Genomic DNA, 21,676 nt, shown 5'->3' on the forward strand with positions numbered 1-21,676 from the left:
TCTATATTTTTGCACGGGAGAGCCATTACAAAGTGACCGATGCTTCGGCAAATTGCATTTCAAACCGTCATAAATCAAATTCGCGTCCACTGCGGTTTCTCAATTTGCGAATCAGCTATGAAAATTTAGTTATTAAATAGATTCCAGTCCATGACATACAGAAGTTATGACAATTATTCGCACGTTAGATCAGTTTTCACTCGTCATGTGAACGTTTTACGGTCTCGAGAGATTATCCTGTGAATCAAACTCGTATCTGTGCGATGTTTAACGATTATTATCGAAGTAGATACATTTTAATCAAATTGTCGATTAATTTATACGTGTTTGATTAGCGATTGCTAAACTGTGAATTTTTATACATTTATTGGAAATTTTGAAATACTATGATGCACAGGATACACAAAAGCAGATAAAATATTCAAAGTACAATATCCGTTGTAATATTTAGTAGATAAAACAAATATTAGTTGAAGTTCTACTTTTTTCAGCATTATCCGTAACGTATGAATTTATCTATAACAAATTCTGTGTCTTTCGTTTATCTTTCTGATAAAAAATCTATCATTTATATATGTCGGGTTATCGTTAGACTTAGGGGCGTGTATCGTATCTTCATTAGGACAAGCCATCGTTGTTGTTCAATGGAGATTATATTTACAATTATATGTACAAATGTTGATTTAACAGAGTTTGACAATTAAACGCGGTGATCAGATGCTCTAGATGTTAAAGACAATGTTCTTAGGTTCAACAACGAATCCACGGTCAACGGGGTAAACTCTCTGTACAATAGAATATATTTTGAGACACAAAGTGACGTTAACTGTGACGCTCGGTATCTTTCTGACTGACAGGACGATGTGAGTAAACTCTCTAAGGTGATCACAAGAATAAAAGACTGATACGATCACATTTGTCAATCGCATATTGACCGGGGACATCAACAAAATTCCAGGCGCTGTTACTAGGCATGTTAGAGCCGTCGTTGCTCCTTCCCGGGGCTTGTTTGTTAATACATCGTCTGTCCCTCGATATTGGTACTTCTTCTGTTAGGTAAAAACGTCCATCCCGCGACCGTGGGCGACCAGTTGTGTCATCTCGAGCCCAAGCCCGCTGTCACAAGTCTCGGGCAAACATAATCAGATCGTATCTCAACAACTACTTCTAAGTTCCATTATTTTAGTACAGCTATGATAAATAGTTTAGACCAAAGTATTGGGGATCTTCCCAATACTTTTCCTTCATCTCCGACATATGTGATTAATCTACAAGCGTAACTTTTCACAATACGTTCCTATCTGCCGCTATTACTCGCGAACCTTCCCTATAGCTTTCAATATGTTTTCCCAAAAATTGCTCGTACGAATCCATACTGTCTTGTTATTATCGACCTAACGTTGCATATAACGGTGGATGACATAGACCGTGCAATTTTCGCGAAACAGAGGAACGCATCCGTGAATTCAGGATGCGTACATGTAACGTACATGTACGTGTAACGTAAACGCGATGTAACGCGATGTACACGTCAGGAGCACGCGAATAATAGCTCAGCCGTGGAGGCGGAAGTATTTTCACGCGAAATCGGATTGATTGACAAAACACGGCGGCGGCGGCAGGTCACCGGAAAATTCTATTCATAATAATTATTCGAAACGACAATGTCGTCGAGTTGTGCCTTTTGATGACCGTGTATGATTGGACCAGACCGATTACGATCTCCGCCGGCCATTTGTGTATACCGCAACGGCTATTATTGTTCGTATGCAATTTCCCAGCTTTGTGCATTTTTAACGTCAACCGATACGACTATTCTTGATTATAGGCCGCGCGTGATTGTACAGTGAAGAACAAAAATAAGTGGAGAATTAACAGAAGTACGTTTCAATGAAGTTTAATCGAAATAGTATTAATGTTATATAATTGACTTATAATATCGATATTACGACACTCGATCGTATTTAGTACAGTTTGAATAGTTTCCTCCGATTTTATTTTCCAGTTATTTTATTGTAAATCTGTATTTAATTTAATCGCATTGTGCGCGCTTTGTATAAGCGTAATCGGTAAGTGTTACCCTTCTATGATATATAGATCATTTAGTAAATAATTGAGATTGAGATTTACATTTTTGTGCAAACGAGCCATATTCGAGGAAACTTGAATGGTATCTATTCCCATTTACTTTTGTCTCCAACTGTATATCGTCACGGTTTTTGACAGAGATACGAGGACCGCGCGCAACGATGTCACATTTACACGTACTTACGATCAGGTCGCTAGCCGTCCCTGTAGTTACTCGTCGATTTTAATTAAAATCATTTTGGTGTATTTAATGCATGCGCGAGTTCGCACACGTTAATTGAATTAATTATCCTCCCGAACTTCAATCGCTGCTGATGGTGGTAAAAACCAGTCACGTAAAAAAAAAGAAGAGGGTCGTCCTCGATCTCCCTTGCTCTCGATCTTTCTCTTCGTTTTCCAATTTTTTCCTCGAATTTTTCGTCCCTCTCCACAAAATTCGTAGCCATCTCTTTTTCTGACTTTCACTGTCTCTCTCTTCATCTGTATTCACCGACCGTTATTTGTCAATTTATAAATCATTTTATTCACGGCCGGCTCGGTAAACGACGGCGACAGCCGTTTCGGGTCGATGCATTTCGACGTGTTTATGCAACCCTTGGATCCCCGCGTTCGAATAACGGCAAACCTAGTTAGGCTGTAATTTTACAATGGCGACATGCACGAAAAATCACGATAACGAGGTGCGTTTTCGGCGCCACGAACTGCCAGCATTTATAAGTAAAAAATGTTCGTACAGGTCGGCCGATCCAGCTGGAAATCGATTACGTCGATAACGAGCGCTGCGTTGCTTGCCAGCCTGTCGAGCATTATAGTTCCGCCTTCCTTCCAGTCCCGATTTTGCATAACTCGCACGGGATACGTCGGGTTATGTCAACGAACCGTGTTATTTCTTTTCTTAGCGTTAACAAATTCAGGAAAATATCCTGTTACTTGTAAGGAGCGATGCAATCAGTTCGTTAGTAGTTTCTTTACCAAGCGAACGAGTTTCCTACTTTTATCGAGTTACGATCATTCCGTGCTATATTTTACGAGTACATCCAACGAAATTGAACCTAAGTAGAAATTTGTTTCGTCAGCTAAATATTACGACCAACGCTACTTTGGTCTCGTATACTTCTCTATCGTATACTTTATCTCGTATACTTCTCTATCGTATACTTTATCTCGTATACTTCTCTACATTCTGTGCATTATGTACAAATTTGCGTGGTAATCCGCGGTCTACTCGTTATAGCGGTAATAAAATATCGATATTAATTAATTTAATAACACGTTAAAAATGGACGCGAAAGTTCTCTATGGTAAACGAACACTTTCACGAGCTGGTGTATATCCAGTCGATCCGATCGGAAGTCGTCTGTCGCGCGAATTAGTCGTGCAATCGATATTCAGGATGGAGCGTGGTGATTTGGCGAATGCAAAGGCAGGTAATGAAATCCGACGTTTAACGGGCGTAACAGCTTGTAAGCGAGCAAAGAATAATAACAATTGCTAGCCGAGCCATTTCTGATTTATGGCGGTCATTAAGTTTGCTGGTATTATCTGGCGGCGGTGCGAAGGGCGCAGCAGCACGAATCGGCTATTTGCGAGGTGCTTGAGATAAATACGACGATAACGCGGCCGAAAGAAAAGCAAGCCAAAGCGGATATTAGATGCCAGAAGTCTGTATTAATAATTAATGCATCGTAACGACCGTGTCTTGCGAGTGAAGAGGACCCAGACTCTCTTCGTAGGGACAACGCTGCTCGCATACAGAAGAAGAAAGAAAAAGACGGGGAAAGCGGCAGAGAGAAGAAAGAGAAGAAGCGGTTGAAAGAAGAAGAAAGTATAAAAAAGAGGAAGAAGAAAGAAGGAAGGCAAAGAAAGGAGAAGCTTGAACAAACAAAGCGCGCAGACCGTGCAGCTACTTATCTCGACGCAGCTCTGCAGAAACAAGAAAGACCGACTCGACAGCTCGGCAATGACCCAGCTTTATGAATGCACGAGCAAAAGTGCGCTCTATACCGCGCTCCTCCGCCACTGCCACCGAATTTCTCGCATCTTCCGGCTCTCGTTGCGACAGACTTGGCTACTTTCCATTCCCTCGAATATCCGTTTTCTTTGTCACAGATGTTCCTAATTTTCGTACGTCCACTACGGTGAAATAAGACGACCGGTGTGAAGGAGATACCGAATTTCTATCCGCGAACGCGGCGACTCTGACCTATCGCAACGTTCTGATTTGCCATTAACGCGTTCAGCCAGAGAGGATTTTTAGAATCGGAACATAGATAAAAATGTTGTTCGCTCGACGTCTGGAATGTAGCACGTACGTCAAGTTGCTAAAAAAAAAAAAATATTAAAAAAGGAATGCTAGTTACATAGGGCTCCCTTCTTCCATAATGCGCTAAGATATATCTTACTTTGGCACAGATTTCTATGACCTTAAGCGCACGCGGTAGTGAATTAATAACCCAGCAATGATCTGACGAAAGTGATTTTAAAAATATATGTATATACCGAGGACCTGATGAGATATAAATATCTGCTATATCGATAACTGCATATCAAATGATATAAAAAGATAATACGTTAAACAGTTTTATTTATCTTACGATTATATACCTTAAATTCTGTATCAAATTTACGTTCTACGTTTGGATACGCGAAAAATATATGTATCCTTCGCAAAATCCTAAAGACGTGTTTGAATGTGGAGTGGTAAGAAACTGTACGGTCGGAATATCGTTGCCGATATTCAACGACGTATTACAACTCTACTATCCTCGTTCTAGGAACCATATCTGAATATCACATCGTATCGATATACGATAGATTTGAAAAAAATCTAAGCCACCGTGCACACGTTTCGGTTAACCAGATCGAATCTAAAATATAGACTGAATGTCGTGCAAAGGCTTTCTGCCTTTATCATACGAAACCACTTATCCCTGTTCTTGAAAATACCATAAACAATTTCTATTTCAATAACGAAACGAGATATAGTACGTTCTTCGAACATCGTAGATAGGTTTTGATTCGTAAGATATCGAGTAAAATAACGAAAAGTATATCGTATAATAAGATAACAGTAACAATAACCACTCTGGCTTTTCTCGCTCGAAGCTTTTTTTATTCCTAATTCTCTGCAAAAGAAAAAATCTCTTTCTTCGCCCTCTATTCTCAACTCTTGACTCTAGCTAGCTCTTCGTTAACCCCCCGCGCCTATTCTGCAGAAGCATTTAAGCTTGCACACGCGTATTTTTTCTTCTTTGTTTCTCCATCTCTTTCAGCCATTTCTAAAAGATTTCGGGCATATCCACTTAAAACTTTAGATAGCCGCGCACACCGTTTCACGCGAAAATTTTAAACGCTAAACACTCTTCTTTCACACCCTCGTTCCAAACAATCTCCACTCGCACGACATAATCCTATTCATTGTAATATTAATACTATATTATATAATATTATTAATATTATATTACGTTAACAATTATACGATAATGTCATATTATGTATTAAAATGAAGAAAAAATATCGACTTGTGGGAAGTGTTACAATTTATCGAACGTTAATTCTCGGAACCATTTCATTGTCTGCGCGTAGTTTGACGTGTAGATCAGTAGCAGATCGGTGGAAGCGAATGCAAGCGAAAATGAAAGTAAAAAAAGATGGATAATACGGCTGTGTCACAGTAACACAAAAGTGTGATAGATCTGCAATCCTGGAAAATATCAACTGTAACAGAGCCTTGACTGAGATTCAAAGAGGCAAACAATCCATCTGCTGCGTTGCGACATACATATCTGTTAATTTTGCCTCTGAGTCGCTGTTCGAGTTGCTGCATGAAGCTGAGTGGCAGGTGAGAGCTACTTTTCCAGTGCAAAAGGTTAAAGGGACACTCCAAGGAACGATGAGTAACATTTACGTTCTTGAACCTTTGAGGTCAAATGAGGCTCATCTTTTAGAGGAGCTCGCTGATTCAGCCCTGGAATGTTAGTTATTTAATAAAATCAACGGAACGTAAAATATAAAAATCTGAATACGCTTAGCATGGAATATTGAAATATTTTCTCATATATAGCGTTTTATCTGAACGCATATTTCAAATATTATAAAATATTTAGAAATACGTATAATATTATCACGGTAATTCTGTTGATTTGTCTCTTTTTCTGCTTTTTTTTTTAATCCTACTTTGGAAATTTTACATAATTCTTTATGTCACTAAGACATTCTAGACATTAAGCCAAGTTAAGTGGGGCAAAAACTTACAATCGGATCGATCAATGTTCGTAAGAGATGCGTAAGAGATAAGATCAAATTTCTCTTTCATGTATCGTAATTTAGAGTAAATATTTTGATCCGTTAATGTCACGATCGTGTCACCATCGAGACATACAGACACGGCAATAATCTTCCTTTCAGATATTTCCCAAATATGCGTGGCATTATTCCAAGTGATGGAAATTAATCGGAATTTATGTATGTAAGATAGTCTCAGAGAATGTTCAGCTGCTTTAAATTCCTATCTAGAAGTCTACTACGAATTCTTGCAGCGTACTTGGTAAATTATGGTTATTTTTTTCGGGATAGAGGAACGTCCAATACCACTGACAGAGAGGAAGGGAACGTGTCGTTGTTCGTGAGATTACTCACGTTTTCGTAACTTCCACGTAGCCTTTAGCATCGAACCGTTCGATCACTTGGCCCAACGGTAAGCCCTATCGATAATGCAAACGGTTTCCATAGAGCGTCCTGGGAAATCGGCTTAACGAATGTGGCTAAAAGTTCGTTTTCAAAGGTAGTCATAATGTATCCGGTCGTATGTTAAGAATACATTGTCTCCTATGCCCTGGAGGGCTGTGTCGCTATAACAGCGATGTAAAAAAGAGCTACGGAACAGAAAGAACTTTATTGCGTTATTAAATAATTTATTTTATTTTAAGATACTCCGGTGATTTCCTCGTAAAATTAAATTAAAATTCTCGATCGTTGAAATGCTAAAACAGAACGAAGCGAATTTAGAGTTACTGGTTTATTGATAGCAAAGTCAAATACAAAAAGGATGACTTTGAAATTATTATTAATCCTTTTTGTATTTGACTTTAATAATCGGTCTTTTCCGACCCAATTATATTTCTCAATATTCGCTAAATTCCTATGTTTATTAAATTGCATAACGTTAATTATGTTTGACGATCACTTCCGTCGGAAATAACTTATATTAGGTTGTCCGAAAAGTGTCTTTCTTTCGCAAACGTGTTTTTTACAACAGTGCACGTCGTACAAACGTGAAACCAAGTGTGTGAAATGTCACGGTGTTTGTCTCGACAGAACAAAATGGATCGTACGCAATTCGACAAAATAATATAAAACAAAAAACGTTGTACGTCTATTATTTCCTCATAAAACGAAAGAAATTTTTCGGGCAACCTAGTATTTATGGTTGCGAATGAAATAAAGTTTAATTCGATACGCTATGAATTTCAATAATTTTTGTATTAAAAATCTCTTACCATATGAATAACGATCATCCGATATACCGACGTAATGTGCGATATATCTCGTATTTTGTTGTTAGTTAAATACATGGAACGTCTTTTTATTTGCCAAATCGAGATCGTAGTTCAGATATAGAAATTCGAGGTTCGCAGTAGGCGCGCATTGCTTCCTGCGAAAGTTAACTCCAGAAATGGTTCAAAGAATTCGCTAGGACGAGGAAACCCTTTGTCTTCGCTCATCTAGCGTAGTATAAAAGAAAGGTTCGATAAGAAGGGGATGGAATTTCCTTCGTTGTATATTTCGTTACATCGCAGCAAGATGGATTTCACAGTTAAATACCATCGTTATTCCCCGCTAGCCGAGCTAACTATTATCAACGAAAACTATTATCAGCGAAAATACATTTATAGCCCGGGTTAATGTATTTTTAATTGCGTGTTATATTCTTTCGCGAAGAAGATGAATTTCACCGTTAACTACTCCCGTCATTTTTTCTATACGCGAACGCCATCAAATAGAACGTCTATTCTAAAAGTCATATTCTTGGTTACACATTTATAATACCATAAAGAAAAAGACAAATGTATAGTCGCTGCAACCGACGCTGTACGTCGTTTCTTCCGAGCTATTCACCGACGGGATTAATAATTGTCGCGACTTTTAACTGCACAATAATGAAGTCCGCGCAACGATCGTCGAAATGTTAACCGAGTTTCGGTCGTGCAAATAAAGAGAATTATTACCGCCGGTCGGGACTTTGCGTCTCAATTAATACCGCGCGATTTCTATGGAATCCACGAGGGGAATAAAAATGTCGTGACTCGCGTTGCACGCACACGGGTGGTCAACAATATCGGATAGTAAAATCCTTGGGAAATGAAAAATTTTGCTCGAGGGCGGACCGCACATGCACGCGTACCGCGCGATCTGTTATGTAGCGAATATAACGAGTTCTGTCGATAGTTTTGTCGATGTTAAATTGTACAGGAAAATAGGGTGAACGCGGAAAGAAAATATCTGCCGTCAGCGTAGGCGTTTTTCCGTTGTAATTTTTAGAGGAATTGTCAAAGGAAAATTGTTTTTGTAAAAAATGTTCTTGCGCAATGGCTCCTCGCGAATAAATCAATTTCAAGGAAATATTTTCACGTGCTCTTCCTATCGGTTCCAGTACAATTGTATTGCGTGATACGCGATTAAAAGTTTGCCTTCTTAATTCTGTTTACTTTCGCAAAACGATGGTTGATCGTCAAAAGTTTGAAAACACGGTGAAAAAGAAAATACCGTACGGTCTTTGATCTGTAAATTCCAATTCAGTTTCGTGTGTACACAGTTATATACAAGGATTTGCAGATAGTTGCGGAAATAGCTCTGTATTTATAACATTATTTATCCGGTATTAATTTAAAAAGAAACTAAATATTGGTACACGTATTTGCTGATTATATCCTTAACGATGTAACCATCGTGTTAAGAGGCGAAATTGATTTTTGTATAGGTTGTCGGTCTATGGACTTTATTGGAAATATGTCACTTAGCTTAAGAACGTGTATATAAAGTAGGATGCTTAACATTGTCATCTAGGATAACTATAGTGCCTCTTAGCTGTACATTGCTCAGAGTATATTCATACATCGAAGCTGCATTTAATGTTCCGAGCTTCGACTACTTTAAATTAAGTGTCTAAATGAACATTTCTACATGACACTGAAAGCTATTAAACAGACTTTTAATTTAACGTTAACGAACTTAAATCGAAATAAAAATTTATATCTCTGCTGGGTGGAAACAATTTTGTTTAAATAAATACTCGACAAGTTTAGCGTAAAATATATACGAAAGAAATTAAAACGAAATATATACGAAAAAGTACATAGTACAAGCGAGGAAACAAAGTTCGAGCTCGTGCCATTTATAAAAATTTCCTCCAAATTGAATTAAAGTTTCAACCAAATGTACATATCTATAGAAATTCATTGTACGTTCAAGTTCAATCTCTCTGCATTTTCCAGATCCAATTATAATTTTTCCACTTAGGAAAAAGAAAAAGGAAAGATACTCTCTTGTCTTCGTTTATTACACAAATTCCGCGTCGAAACGTTTAATTTTTTCCATTGATTCTTAAGCAGGCGTATCGCGCGGCATAATTAACAGCGTGATATTAGCGTATTAATGTCGGAAATGAATTTTCCAATCGTAATCGTGTCATCGAAAATGTCGCTCGACAAATTACGGGCCGGCGAAACACTCAAATCGAATCGTCGATATTCCTCGCCAGATTCACCGCGACGACATTAACTCGATACGGCGTTAATTTCCAATTTCAACACATAGGCGATATTAAAATTTCAGGTGCTCCATCGGCGTTCCAGTTCTCGCCTAAGCTTTTATGGTGTTCCCTTTAAACTTCAGCTGTGTTCTCACACTCTCTCTCTCTCTCTCTCTCTCTCTCTCTCTCTCTCTTTATATATATATGCATATAGATATATATATATATCCCTTCCGCTTTTCGTTTGCCACGGCCGCGCGTCGAATGCAAGTAGGAGCATTTAAATTAACGATAATTTGAGTCGCAGGTTTGCAAACTAGTCCTTGGCAATTCTACGGTGCTCGTTTAATCGCCTCGGGCTTTTTGTTTCACCGCGACTTAACGCAGTGATACTCCCACAGGCGTTTCCGACCTTCCGAACGGCGAATATGATTCGTTAACACAATCGCGCTGCTCGCATTGATTTAGTTAATAATTTCAGCTGGCTCGAACGCACCAACAAGAGACACGATTCCGTAAGCCAATGAATCTCACGCTTGAACATTTGTTAAAGGGAAATTTCGCTCCGGATTACGATGGACTTGCGATAGAAAATTCATGGGAAATCAGGCGTACGGTTTTCGACGATATTAACGTTTCGTTGCATTTCGCGGATATTTTCTGGATTCACTTTTTCGTAACCAGTTGTCTCAGGACTGGAAATTTTATCGTAGAAAATTAAAAGTACCGTTAGGGTAGCGAATATTGTTTTTAAGTTACTTTAGAACTGATCGACTAAACACAAAACGAGAGATATTTTGAAAAATACAAATTATACGATACTGTGATAAATATATACGGACTCGTGTGCTCGTAGCATGCAAACGTTTCACATTGGAAAGTCATTTTTCAACTTGGAAAGATTGGAAACTCTGAGTATAAAGCTAGAACCACGAAGATGTGGTATTATAAAAATATTTCAAATTTCGTTATATTAACTGCAGCTATAAAGCATGAAAAGTGTTCTCTTATTAAACATTTTAATTACAGTAAGCTCGAATAAAGTAAGCGCTTTTATCTCGACTTAATATTACATCTCTTCTTTCCATTTTTAATCGTGTGTAAATTTTGCACTTTTTCATCCGACTAAATGATGTCCGACTGAATAACAGTCCATGATGTTAAATTCAAAACACGTTGCGTGTAAATACCTTTAATGCATACTGCATGAATTAAAAGCGAAGTAGGCTTTCGCGATGTAATGGAATGTTGCGAGAATTTTACGTTGTTGCCCACGAAATGCATAAAACAAGCTTAAATAACTTGGATGCGTTAGCGTTGTTATTTGTACAGATTAATTCAGCTAACACGCGTCCAGATTAGGTTTTACATATCAACTGTTACGAAAAAAGTGTGTCACTGTCGATTGACAAGGGTGCATTCCACCAATATTTTCACTATCGATCCCTTAACAAATAACAAATTGTTCGAATTCAATTCTACTTCATTGTTTAACACACTGTAGATATTTTAATGAAACGAAATATCGATATTCCAATGGAAACATGAGAAATATTATGTAACATTAATATGTCAGGTAATTAATTATATGGTAATTAATCTTGCCATTTTCTTTCGATTAGTTTCGTTCCAATTATATTTTCTCCAAAAATATCATCACAGTTTGAACAAATTATACAAAAAGTCTCACGCATGATTTCTCGTTCCAATTTTATGCTAAACATTTTCTTAAAACATTCGACAAACCTTCTTATTTGCTAAGACGAGTGCGAGATCGAAGTATGAAAATTCGAAGAATGGTTCGTGCAATTGGTGGTATTAAAAATGACTAGCGCTTTCAACATCTTTCGAAGGTAACGTCGAAGCACGTAATCATTTTAACAGAACCGTTTCCAATGAATTCGCGATAACCTCGTGAAAGGGGAATTCTTCGTCCGTTATTATTATCTGTAAAAACGCCGTTTGATTCGTTAGAGACCGCCATGAATTGATACAGAAACCGCGTCCGCGAAAAGATCGAGGAGTATAACCGATGATAAGTATCCGATAACGAACGTCGAAAACGATCGGACATAGAAGAGAACGCGAATAAGAAGATTTACGGAATATTCCATTTTCGTGGCTTTTGTGCAGAGCAGAAATACACCATAAGCGGCATGCCGAGTCGCAAACTCGCTCGTGTATTCTACCTCTCGTTAAACTAAATAAGGGCTTTTTTTTTACGAAAAAGGGGTAGAACTAACGAAAGAAGGGATGCTCGCTTACAGTCGTCCCAGGGTGAAGGGTAGCAAACGAGCGTAATTAGACACCCCATCTCGCTACCTTGGCCGATCGTTTACCTCACCAGCCCTCGCGTCTATTGTTGTTCTATTTCTTCTCATCCCTGATGCCACTTCGTCCGCTTTTCCTATCCATCTCCTTCAGCCGCGATATATCCAGTTACATTATACCAGTCAGAGCAGCCAACCAGGAGAAAAAAACATTATCCCCAGCGTTAATGACGAAGGTATTCGCCCACCAACTGTAATTTTTTCCTACACTAACGTCCATAAGTATACGAACACTTTGATCGATTCTGTAGTAACGGTATGCGTGAATTTAATCGGAGTGTACAAGTTAATGGATTGGTAATTTAAAGCAGCACTTTTATCGTTAATTTTCAATTTCCCCGTGGCGATTCCTCGAATGACAGGTTCTCTTCAGCTTTCCTTCGGGTCAGCTCGCCAATCTCCTCGAAGTTCTTCGTCAGCTTTCAACATTGCGGTCAATCATTTCGATAATATATTTGTATGATTTACCAGTTTTTCGTGGTATTTTATACTTTTTCCTTTTTTTTTTTTTTTTTTTTTTGATAACGTCCTTAATACTTGATAATATTTGATCAGTTACGTACCAAGGTGCGTCTGTGGCGGACCGTAATTACGTAATTAAGATACGTATAATCAGAAGTAAGCAAGTGTCCAGACACTTTTGAACAGCAGTGTACTCGCGCATTTCCATGTTTCTTCTCTCCGACTGTTTCCCATTCTCACTCGCGTTTAATTTTGCCTCATTTTTTCCTTTCCTCGTTTCGCCCCTCGCGACTACTTCACACGCGCCAATTAACGAATTAATCGTCGACCCGTGAGCTCGTGACGCGAACGCATGCTTGTTTGCGCATATTGATAGCGCCCCAGTGAGTTAATGGTGACAGTTATTATCATGAAGCGGATAGTATCGAAACTACCTTTGCTTTGGCTACATTGTTACCCAGGTTTCATTGTACATAATCTGAATATCAATTCACTTTGCCAGGCTGATCGATCAAACGATACAACGTATCGGCCGTTTGTTAGGGATATTATGTCAAATATTAATTAGCTCACGTTTATCTATCTTTACACGAAAGCGACGATTTTATTTTGTCGTTGTTCCGTGTTGGATTTAATTAGATTGATCGCGTCTTTTGTCACACGCGTCGCACATCCTGATTGAACGAATAAAATGTTGATTGTTTTATTTAAATCGCTGTAAAATCACGTCGGCATTTTCGAATCGACAAAAATCCAATCGTTCTATTTCAATTACTATTTACTATAACGTGGCGATATTTTACGACATCGCGCGTTTTAATCACATAATTAGTTTAAATATGGAAGACTACTGTTTAAAGCGCAATTACGTGTGCAGTCTACATTAACACTGCATTAATACGGTAACCCAATAACTCGGAATCTAGATTCATTTTGAAATATGTTCAAATAATATATTTAACACACTGGAAACCGTCCACGTCGCACATACCACGTCATACATACGTTATTTGGCAGATCTATTAATGAGACAGTTAGTGATATAATTGAGTACACTATTATTGATACAGCGCGTGTGGCTCGATATATTTAATCGTTATTCAAAAGAAAAAAGAAATCTAATAGATATAATATCGTAATAAATTAAAAAAATGAACGTTGATTTAAGGATAACATGGAGATTGCGTAATTTATAACCAGGATCGTATCCACATTTCAAAATGTACCGTTTATCGAGGATCATATCGTAATATTTACAATACGCGATCGAATTTTAATACATATTATAGTAAATCCCTATTGTAATATTATAATCCTTTCGCGATAATTCTGTGATACGTTTCAGATAGATTCGTACAATTGGGATAATTTTTATATATTATACGCATTACACGTATTGTACAAAAATCAAAGAAAATTGAACACAATAATGTGCGATCACAATAATCACAAAAAGTGAACAAATCATTCTACGTGAAATATATGTTAAAAAGCGAGAGACAATCCAAGCAGATTTCGACAGATTTTATTTAACATAACATGGAAAATAATAATTTGTGAAATGAAATTAAATAATATTTATGGAAATAATAACGAGACGAAGTGATCTTCAATTATTCTATCTAACGTGAAATATTTGATAAGAAATACTGGCACTTATTTCTAAGGAATTTATCTTCTATTTGTTTCCTTACATCTCTAAAAAAATAGGAAACGTGTGAGAAACGATACTGGAAAAACGAGACTATTAGATTTTGCTTCGTATCTCTGGTACAATCTGTGCAACGAGAATATTTAGGAAAGAGTCATCGTTACATTAAGATTGCTGTTACGGTCGAACATCTTTGGTAGATACCGAGAGGTAGATGAGGTAAAACGGTTGCTTTTATTGTACTTCTTATCTTATTTTACTTACCCGACGTCTCTGTACCTTTGATAATTTTTTGCACGGGTACGAATCGTTTGTCTCGAGCAGAAGTAATAGGATCGACGTACGCTCGACTTCTGGAAAGTTTGCAATCAGCCGTTGATGAATAAAACGAAAGAAACAAGAAAACAGATATAGAAAGAAGCAATGAGGGGAAAGAAGAATCGATCGAGGAAATTTGTTCTTTCCATTTGTGCGATGAAGGCCCGAGGGAAATGCTTTGTATAAATATTTTTAGTCGCTCGAACGATCTATCAATCGTTCTATCGTAAACACTTCTTTGAGTGTAAAGCGAAAGGCACAACGTTTTTTAACATTTAAAGAACTTCGAAACTTATGATTCTCTCCTCAAGACGCAAAACTCTTCTTCTACGATTCGCGAACGATCGATCAACCAGTTCGTGATCGACGCAGTTCAGAGATCTGCAAAGAACAACTTAGTCGGCGTGTACCAACTTTCCAAAAGTTAATTCTCAAAGCGAATCGTATTGTGACTAAGGCAGAGGATTGTCCGCTGCCTCTTCGCTTAAAACACAACATACACAACATACATAGACTTCTGTACATAGAAATACATAGAAATCTGTAGAATCATCATTGGATTGCTGATTTTTATGCAATTTTACGTATTACGTACAGTCTGTACAGTTTCATACTTTCGTAGCTGCAGTTTAATCATCGTTATAACAAGTACTCTAAGAGCGATCGCTACGCGTAAAACCGGTACCCAGCTTATTTCGCAGATTTCTGGCAACAAAGTATCATCGTACCAATGAAACAAAATTTGGAAATGTACCGAGTAGCTAGAGCAGTTAAAACACAGGATGCTAAACAACAAAAGTCGGAGTAACAGATTTGAAACGCTAAGTGTAGGATTCTCGGCAAAGTAGAAGATAACTGGCCGTGGGTCGTTGGCGCTAAAGCATAAGAAGAGGAGTTCGCGTCTTGACGAGCTCGCGCGAACATATAGGTACGAACGAATAGCTTCGGGTGCTTTGGCAAGCGGCCAACTCGAGTATCTCTCATGTGTTTGGCAGGATTTGTCGTCGTCTCGGCCTCTCGCTCTCTTCCTCCTTTACCGTTCTCCTCTTCGGCTCGTCCCCTTTTGTTTCACCGACTGTCTCATTCTGGCCACGCGAGACACTCTATTACTCTATTCCATAGGCCTCGCTACTCCTCTAGACACTCGACGCGTCTGGGTACGTATGTTTGGTTACGCGAAATGCTCTTGTGCATCTCAAGTCGAATGTTTGATGGCGCTCTTCTGTTTAAACACGGACCCAGACACTACCGGTGGACGGACCATGTCTTCGGATCTGCATACGTACGGGGATGACGTTCACCAAACCCACCACCACCTTTCGAATAACCCGTTCGTTTGTTCTAATTGAATCAGGCCGGCCGAATGAAACGATTTTCTGGGAAACTCGATCGAAAGGAACGTTGAGATTCGCTGATACTTTTTCGCACCGATAAGTTTGTCCAAACGTTCTATTTGATCGACGCGCCGTTTACTTTGTGTTTGAATATTAACTGGTCTTAGACTCTGAAAAATATAGAAAATAATGGAAGAAGTATAATTGCGTAGCATTGTATTTTCATTATTATTGTTGTTATTGGTTGTATCGCATCGATGTATGCGTTCATATAGCAAATTCTAGACATCGTACCCAGGCATATAGCAGCAATAAACTCATAAAGCCAACGGATATAGTGGCAAATCAAGTTCCAAGTGATCACCAAATGCAGTAACACGATCCTCTGCGTAACATGATCTATGGATTCATTGGATATATCCGTGACTTTATTGCCTAGGTTATCCATGCGTTGACTAGCATCGTCGCCCTTGCTCTTAATATACTTAGTCCATTTGCCATTTTTCACGCTTACAACTCTGCCGTTCCACTAACCATGGAAAATGGAGAAAACGCGGTCAACCCACCAGCCGCGTCTTTTCAACGCAACTTTCTATTTCGTATTAAATGTAAATCACGACGTTTATCCGTCATCGTTTCGTAAATGAAAATCAAGCAACGATATAACAAACGAACGAACGTTGTTTATTCTTAATTTTCTGTGCATCGTACGCTTAATCGTACATATTGGCTCGACGTTTTAGGAAAGAATGCGAATATTCAATAAATTAGTTCGATCAAAATGTATAACATAACGGAACGTTTAAAAAATAATCTGCTAAAGCGTTATAAATACTTTTTCAGCCTGTATGCCGAACGAACCTCGGACCCTAAAAAGGCTTTTCTGTTGCATCGTGTAAAACAATGCAAATTGATTTCGAAGTGTTTGGTTATGCATTCATAAATTATGAAGATATTTATATTTTCTCGTATAAATCAGATTTAATCTGTATGTATTCATGGACTTTCGGTACAGTGTCGTAATGAATAATGGTGGCAATTTCATTAACATTATTCCAAAATTTCTGCAATATTTAATGCAAGCAGTAATCGAATATCCCGTTCAATATTGTAGTAGCATAATTTATAATTTATCGCGATAAAGCTTACAAACGTAATTCTTAAATACCTAATATATAGTTTAAAGGAATCGTAATTTGTCTGGCGTATCGAGCGAATAAAATTTATAAACAATATCTCCGCACAGAGAGATACCCGAATGAGTACATCCTGGAATCTATCGATTAAACATCGACTATTCCTAGTATTGTAAACTGTAAACCCTTAAAATTGTTAGCCTTAAATTTGTTAATATCCTATACAAACGCAAAGCACCAAGACTATTATAGCGTATTAAAAAATATATGCAGATCCATACATTACAGCCCCCATATATCAGATACATGCAACGTGAACAATAAGTAACTCGAGAGAGCCGCAATCGTGTATATGCATGTAGATATACAAAGGAGTATACAAGGATATCATAAATCACGTAGCTTTCCACGATTCAGTGTAATATATCTACATCCTTGATATGAATATATCGATGTACAAGATACCCAGAAGTAGATACCCTGGATTCGACGTTAAATAAATGTGATTTCGAACCATTCTAAAATCCGATTCACCAGGAAACGCAGGCGCGAATAATGAAGGAAACTTCGCCAGCGTTCAATCATACGAATGTCCCCCGGAACTATTTCATTTTTCCCGTTCAGCAACTCTGATGTTCACCACGCTGGTTCTACACATAATTTTCCTCTTGCCTGTTAGCGACGAGATTGCCGGGCTCCGTGGATTATTAAATTCGATGGTAGCGAATTTACCGGAACCGCGATTCCTCACGTAAGATCCGTTCGCAATAGCGAAGCGTCTGTGTAATAAATTACCGGGTAATGTTTCCGCGGCGTGCCATTTTAAGAAAGTTCTGCCAAGTCGGCGCAATAGAAAAACACCATAAATTCATATCGATTTCAAGAGACATCGTCATCGGATGCACAGACGACGACAATGGTTAGAAACCACCACGACTATGATCGCGACGACGACAACGACGACAACGACGACGACGACGACGACGACGACGACGACGACTGCGACGCCGATGGCATCGAGGACGACGCCCGCAAATAAAATATTCTACCGCAGCTTAGCAGCGAACGTTCTCTATCCTGGCTCGTCGATCGTCCAAAAATCCGGGTGTAATGTGTGTCGCGTTGCCCATCCGCGAAATGACAGATTTTTGCATCGCACAGACGGATTTACAACAAGCCTTCGACCATTTTTTCCTCGCCCCTTTTCCGTCGGTGCTAATTTTTTTTTTTTTTTTTTTTTTTTTTTGTTTTGACCATCCTCCTTTTTTCGTGCCGTGTGCCTTCGTACGTTCAAGCTTCCGTAGTAATTCAATTTGTCACGCAGACGGAAGTTTTGATAACATCCTTCCGCTTGATTTGTACGTTTCGTGGTGAACAACAGCAACAACAGCACCAAAAATTCTAGAACTGTACGTACAGCACAATGGCGTTGCCCTATCGATTTTCCTCGTAGTTCTCCTGCTTGATATGTCTCGTTACTCGTCTTTCTTTTACATTCCTCTTCCTTTCCCGATCTCTTTTTAATTTTTTTTTCCTTTTTTTCGCGGTATTAGTAATCGAATTGTAACTCTGATTTTAACGAATTTCCACTGACATTGTTTCACGTTAAAGTAATATCTGCGTTAGTCGCGCGTTAAAACATAATCTCATGAATTTTAGATTCTTTCGCGATCGCCGTAGACGAATACCCGCAACAACCGAGTCTTTGTTACCTGGTAAATGGAATAAACATACCACGTGAAAGCAGAATCCCGTGTTCTTACCTGGTAATTGTTTCGTACATATTTACGTCTCTTCGATCTTCTTTCTTCTCGTAACCTTTCTCTTCGTTCTTTTCGCTTTGCTCTTCAGCAAAGGAAAGATATACTAATTACTGTTTGACGTTATTCTTCATATAAATATAATTCTACTTTCTTTTGTTCTTTTGTATTCTTTCTTATTTTCCTTATTCATTTGTTCTTTCTAGCTGAAAAAGGCGAACATGTTCCTGCTACCACTTGCCGATTATTATTTCTTGCCGTAGTGGCAAATTATTTTTTTCGCATTTTGTTCAGACCTGAGATATTCCCTCGCGCGAGAAAGATAAAATTAGGCGAAAAATGTTGTAACCAAGACTAGAGACTAGGAGCTTTCCCGAAGAGAAGTGGCTTTCCTTCGCTTATAGACGGTGATTTGTTGATCGATGTGGTTGGCAGGCGTGGTGCAATGCGGTTATCCTGTCTTCTCTCAACCTGTCCTTTCGATCTTTCTCTTTTTTCCGTTCGTTACTCTGCACACATACATATATCCCAGCGAACTCGATGGGAAACGAGAAACAACGAAACCATTTGTGTCATTAGCCGCCACGGGGTTTAGCGTAATTAAACTGGCTGAACAAGGGTTCAGATTCCTGGGTTCTCAGAAGTCGGGTACTGAGCATCGCGATCCCGTCTAATGATCAGTTGGGAACACAGCATTGCTAATTCTCTTTGGTGTCGATAAAGATTCTTCGACTACGAAATATACAATAGCTGACGAAAGTAATCGAACATGTTTAAAAACCTTTCACGTACGTATCGCAGAAAACATTTTAAAATTCCATCAGCACTGTAACGAGACACATGGTGCCTATCGTGAAAACTTTCGTACAATATATGCGATATATTCGTCAAAAATGAGACACTCTACGTACCTACAACCTCCGACAATTCGAAATTTGCATTAGATGAAATTTCACCTACAGTAGCTACAAAAAGAAATTGCATACCATCGTGTCTATTAATATAATTAACTAGATATGAGAAAATTAAATTTCCTATTATTCAGTAGTATCTTTATACAACGACAAAGGTGCTTTCGATGCTGTGAGAACGAAATAGCGAACCCCATGAAAAGACGCCCCATTGGAAAATAAAGGTACGCGCAGATACTTCCGGTAGCCGCTGAATAATAGGTTTAAGGGTTAAAGGTTATTGTTACACGAACATTGGCACATCAGGCGCGTATAATTAAATATTAAATAAATATTAAAATAAATTAAAATAAAGCTTGCCAACGTTCGAAACTCGAATCCTACCGCGGAATTTCTTATCGGAGATTCCGTGTTCCGAACTTGAGAATCGTTCGCGAAACACACACACACACGCACACACACTCGTGCGTACCAATCGAAAAAACCATAACTAACGTAGACTGGGTGAAAAAGCCAATAAGAAGCAAACGGTGTTAATAAAAGCTGAAATGCAAATACGATCGGCAATATTCTGCAACATCCCTCACCTGAACAACCCGTAACACGAACGCTGTACACGCGCATCTATCACTTAAGTTTTAAATTATAACTATGCGCTGGAAACAGCGTTTTTGAGTATCGTCTCTGCACACCTATTTCTGTCGTGATTTATACAGTTAATTTCACATAAGTCAATGTCCCCGATACAACGTCGCGAACGAGCGTAACTGGGATTTACGATCCCGCGAAATTCGAAAACGGCGAATTACAGCGTACAGAACGCGACAAAGTGCCCGAGTGTTTTAGGGTCAATGCAGTATCAGCTTAGTGTACCGATCGATGAAGCGTTTGATCGATCAAACGCAATCCAAAATCGTAATCGTGAAATTGATCGAGGTGTTCGAATTTGCCCAGTATCGGGCTCGCGGTGCGAATACTTGAAAATCTTCGAAAAACAGACGTATTATTACGTTATGCCTTATTAAGACGAAACTCGCAAATATATCTGTCAATGCATAGTACAGTTAATAACAATCGTATTTAACGTCATCGAAACCTGACGAATCTCGCGTGCGTTCTCAGTTAAAATTTCATTAATTTTTATCAGAATATCGAGTACACACTCTCGGTTGAAACAATTTTGGCCGAGTGACATTTGAAATTCAAATTCTGGAGTTTTTATCGCTGGATATCGTGCTTTGATAGATGCGTTCGATAAACTGCTTTTTGGCTAGTAAAAATTACCTTGACGTTAGTTACCAATCAGAGTTAAAAAAAAATATATTTATAACTTTCGACTTCTTCTATACCACAAGCTATGGTCCACGTTGTATAAATTATTGGCCCCTATTTTTATTTTTCAATGAAACGTTCTTTATCCGGTTCTACGTTTCATCTCAGTGCCTCTTTGAAGTCATATGAAAGTATCATTAAACGATATGAAACCGAACATACTTGAACCTGATTAATATTAGGTTGTCCGAAAAGTTTCTTTCGTTTTATGAGGAAATAATGTTGTCTTATATTATTTTGTCCAATTACGTACGATTCATTTTGTTCTGTCGAGATGAACACCGCGACATTTCACAGACTTTGTTCCACGTTTGTATAAAGGTGCACTGTTGTATAGAAAACAGCCCTTAACAGGTTTGCGAAAGAACCTGTTGCGAATACCAGGAATACCGGACAACCTGATATATAAATGCTACATAATATAATAAAAATATAAATGCTAATAATACATAAATACAAAATGGTGTGCAAATATTTTTTCTAGTCACTGTATATAGTTTTTTTTTTTTTTTTTTTTGAGAAAAACAAATCTACTTTCCCTTCGACCAGTAATGGAATTCGAACGTTGCTTCTCGTTCGCCATATCGATCGACTATCGATCGGA

General features: G+C 38.3%; 1 protein-coding gene across 2 annotated transcripts in view; it reads left to right on the forward strand.

Annotated features, from left to right (window-relative positions):
- Nucleotides 1-21,676, forward strand: part of LOC126870727 (suppressor of lurcher protein 1) — a 527,940-nt gene that overhangs the window by 384,781 nt on the left and 121,483 nt on the right. The gene's annotated exons all lie outside the window — the stretch shown is intronic.

The sequence above is a fragment of the Bombus huntii genome, chromosome 10, assembly GCF_024542735.1.
Source record: "Bombus huntii isolate Logan2020A chromosome 10, iyBomHunt1.1, whole genome shotgun sequence".
In the NCBI taxonomy this organism is placed as follows: Eukaryota; Metazoa; Arthropoda; class Insecta; order Hymenoptera; family Apidae; genus Bombus; species Bombus huntii.